We start from the raw sequence: 4,891 nt of genomic DNA, 5'->3' as shown, positions 1-4,891 counted from the left end.
CAGTCCAAAACAGCCGCCATAGAGTCTAAGGCAAAGACAGGACAAGTAAAGGAAGTTTTTCTTGGCAAAGAGGCAAGGATGTTGCCAATGAATTCCAAGTAGCTTCACTTTTGCAGATCTTTGAGGTTTGAAAGGTGCAAATATGAGCGATCTTTATGAGGTTTATTTGTCTCTATGCATCAAGAGTTAGAACAACCAAACTTACAGAGGATCATCAGCCTTCTGTAAAGGTCTGAATCCAAATACTTTAGGAACACATGACACAAAGTAATGTCTCTTGAGTCATGCGTCTATCCTAAAGGATCCTCTGTAGCCTGGATTAAGGCTTTCTGTTTCGAGCAAACTTGATCGTTGTCGGAGTCAGGATCAAGCTCATGGGACAAGGAAGCAACCTTGAAGCTGACACCTACACTTAAGCAAACAATCCTCAAAACATTTACCTCACTATCTACAAAATCACCAAGACCTTGAACTTTTAACCACATTTTTTGTGGAATACTGGCTCCAGAGAGTCTTGAAACTGGAGACTTTTACCCTTAACTTCAGTGCATCAGTGTTCATTGAGCAAGGACACACAAGAGGAACTGCACCTTTTACAGGACCTGCTGGGACCAAACCTTTCATGTACTTTTACATAATAAAGATGTAGCCTAATGCTTCGCCACAGCCTTGGTCAAAGGTTAGACGTATAGAGACTCTCATTGCATCTACAAATATCAAAACTATTCATTCTTCGTTCACTTTCCAACTTAACTCTTTAGGCCTGTTCCCTTGTTTTGGGCAGAGTGGTCCTACATATCGCTGAAATACAACACACTTTTGTAGTCTTAACTAATCACCAAATTCAAACTCTCCAGAAAGACTTTCTGTAAAGAGTGTGGTTGTGAACCAAGCCTGGAGGATCACTCAACACATTCGCCTCCTCGTGGGAGAGCTAAAGTGTCGGCACTGAAGATGAGAGGACTGTTTTCCAGCTTGAATTTTTGGCGCAAAAGCTCCTCTGTTGGCGCTGATTGATATGGGTGACATATGGTGATAGAAAATGAGACTGTGTTGATAACTTTTCCAAACCTTTAAAAGTGACCACTGGTTGCCTTTCAGTCGCTCATCTTACAGACACAAAGATCAAGCACTTGAACTATGGGATGCATTCTTCTCTGCAGCCACAAGATGGAGGCACAACTGCACTGAGTGGTGCTTCAGTAAAGACTTCATCTTCTCTTGACTGTCTTTACACCACTCAGCTGCTATTTTACCACCCAATCTTGACTCAAAGGTCCTCTCTAAACTGGTACCCTAGCATCAATTGTGCCTCTTCAGCTTTCACGAGAATTGTTGAAAAACTCTTGACATGATGGAGAGGTAAACAGCACACTCGTTGTTATTTCCTATCAAGGAATATATTGTATACAAAGCATTGATACACAAACCAATAAATGCCGTTAACACCGACTTTGTTTCTCAGGTTTTTATATCAGATCTTTTGGCTTATTTTAATGTTGCATCTGAAGTCATGTTTATCCACGCCTGTTCATGCTGCAGCTCATAGTTAGACAGGCTAATGGTATGGAAAATGCTGCTTTTGAAGTATCGCTCTGAAAACAATTCACCCCGCTCTCTGCAAAGGACACCTCTAAATGCCAGCGCTCCAGTAGAGCAAATGGGACGATAAGGACATGAAACAGACGATTTCCCACCCGTAGCTTGGGTGAAATTCAGATTTTTTCAATTGATTCATGTGTCATTCAGTCTCCGTGTTAGGAATATGCCCGGGGCGGCTTCTTTGAATACAAAACAGTGCATGAAATATTCATCAAACGGCCATTAGGTTTGCCACACAGGCACTTGTTACACAGATATCAGAATTGTATGTCAATGTTTGAGTAAATTGGTTGTCCTGTTGTTAGACGGTTTTCTTTTTTCCATTTTGTGATGTCCTAAAATGTCCTTATGATTTTTCCAGTCACAGGGAATATGAGCTGTTCAGGTCTATAGAGATAGGCTGTTAGCTCCTCTCTTTACAATGTTACAGTGTTACAATTTCATTTAGCAGTAGCTTTTGTCCAAAGCGAAGTACATCTGAGAGTTTATACAACACAAGCAACGATCAAGATGGGCGGGAACGAAGTCAGTAAGTGCCAAAAAAAACAGCTTCAAGTGCGATTGGACACTGGTGCCAACAGGGAGTGTATAGGGCGTTTTTGTTTGTTTTTTTAGATAATAACCATCATCATCGGCAACATCAACAAGATCAGTATCGTCACCATCATCATGAAAATCCTAGTCAGCATAAACTACATCCTCGATGTCATCATCATCAATAGCATCAGTCTCATTAAGGTCTGAGGTGTTCACAAAGAGCTGGGTCTTTAGCTTCTTCTTAAAGGTGAAAGGGACTCTGCGGACCGAGTGGAGTTTGGTAGCTCGTTCCACCACCTGGGGACGACTCTTTAAGACTAATGTAATGGTCAGAAAAAAAGGAGACTTACCTAATAGGGATGGGATTTGCAGGGTAACTCACGATACAATACGTGTTATAAGAACCACGATAACGATAATATAACGATTCTGTGATAATATTTATTTATGTATTTATTGACTGCAATTTGGTGTTTCACTGAATTTGACTCAAACTGAGATGAAACATTGTTTCAGTCTGAACTTTGGATTTGAAAGTGGCTGGCCATCTCTGAACTTCTATTCACCGCTGACTGACATTATCCCGCTGTCTTCTTCTTTTATCCTACTGTCAACTCTTCTTCGGCTCATTAATCTCCGTTCACGTTACCCTCATTCATGTCATGAGCGCCACTGCGAAGAGTCGTGAAGTAGTGACGCGATGAGTCAAATTCAGAGGGAACTCTGTTTTGAGCGCTTATTATTTGTAAATTAAAATTTCGATATGTAGCGCCAGCCTATTAATAATTGTATTGCACGTGTCAGGGCTACAATATATTGCTAATCTTAATCTAGTAGAAAATTCGTCACAAATACCCTGAAACTATGTCACAGCTGGGCTTCCATTGACCATATTCACACAGTGGCGATTTTCTTCCAATGTTACGCTCAGAATGAGAAGCTCAAATACTGTTAAAAATGTTAAACTGCTCCTGGTTTCTGACCAGATAGCTGACAAATCAGAATCATATGACTGCTTCCAGATTGATCAGCAACTTAGAGGACTATGGAGGGTGATAATCTTGAGGAACATCGATCCATATTTGGGATAAAATCAACAAACATGGTAACTCATTAGCTACCGTTAGCCGTTAGCTAAAACATTCTGACTCGTGTGGACACACATTTGCATGCATTTTGTTGCCCAGTGTGAATTTTAATTTGCTTAAGATTTTGCATTGACTTTGTATTGACTTCAAGTTTAACCTGAACACTATAATTGCCAACAGTTGCATTAATGGAAATGTAGGATTCAGCAGTTTTAAAAATGTCCTGTGAGTCCCCCAACTATATATTGAAAAGGCTATAATACATGACTGGAAGTTAGGCCAAAGACCAAGTCTGTCTTTCTCTTTAATCTCTGTGATGGTCTGTATGTCAACGTTCAGTCAATGGACAGAGTCAGGAGCCACATCTATCGATTGTCTTGAACCACATACATGAAATATTAATGTTGTCTTGTATGATCCAGTTATTGAGAATCATTTTTCAGCAGCTTAAAGCCAATATCTGGTGTTACATCTTCATGATACATTTGATATCTAAATCACTAGACACTGAACATTACATGCTTAGGTTTTAGAGTTCATCCAGGTGCATGTAGCCTAAAACACACATGTACATGTTATACTCAGTGTTCTATTATACATGTTCAATATATTCAGTGATGTCATATTTAGACACTCAGCAGTCTGCCAACAGAGCACTTCCTGTTGCACTAATCAAATTCTCCCCTGAGATGCGGCTCTACCAGGCGAGTGGTGGGTTGTCTTTTGCAGCCTTGGAACTAAAAAGCCTGTATACTGACTAGCTACTTGAATCCATGAGTAATCAATTAATCTTAAGCATTAGGATAAACATTTGTTTCTGGGCCCGGGTTCGACCTTTAAACCTCACTTCGGTCTCTTTTTCAAGCAGTATAAGTAAAAGTCAGAGGTTGATAACCTCCAATGCAAATTTAAATATGAATGAAATCTAATTATTCCAATATAAATAAGTGCATAAAAAAATAGATGCTTAAGAGTCTAATTTTTATTACTATATTTGTATTACTTGTTTAGAGGTAAAGATAATTGTACACAATAAGACAATTTACTTGTGAAGTTAAAATAGACTCAATAGAACGATCTTAAAGTGGTGCATCTTGCATGGGGACTAGTGACTAAGGATATGTTCTTACTCTGTATGATGTATCTATATTAAAAATCTCGAAATATGTCACAGATTATTTTTCATAAAAACCAGGGCAAACACAGTAGTTCCAGGTGTATAAGGAATGATGGTATGTTGATGTTTGGTTCCTGATCTATTAATACATTGTCCAATAAAGAGCACCTGTAGTGTTATGTAAGGAATATAAACATTTGGGAAGTGGTCTTCCACGAAATTTGGGGAAAATTATTTTTTACTGGTCAGGAATGTAGCCGATAGGTTTAGGCCTATCTGAAAACTAGCAAACCTGTCAAACAAATGTAGTGCAGTAAAATATGTAGTAGAAAAGAAGTATAGTTAAAGTTCTGTACTTGAAAAAATGTATTTAGTTACCTCCTAAATCCTCAAATGTTCCTAAATCGGCCCAGAATCGTGCAGAAACCTCAGATACATGAAGTAAATCATAATTCTGACTAGGCGGGGTTTCGACGTCTACGTCATGACGTAGCTGGCGGGAGTAGTGACGCTGCGTTTCCTTGTTTTCAACGCAGCGCGGGAGATT

Source organism: Semicossyphus pulcher, unplaced genomic scaffold (assembly GCF_022749685.1).
Source record: "Semicossyphus pulcher isolate SPU_LCO1_2020_fin unplaced genomic scaffold, fSemPul1.0.p SCAF_1, whole genome shotgun sequence".
Lineage (NCBI taxonomy): Eukaryota > Metazoa > Chordata > Actinopteri > Labriformes > Labridae > Semicossyphus > Semicossyphus pulcher.
This window is presented reverse-complemented; position numbering follows the sequence as displayed.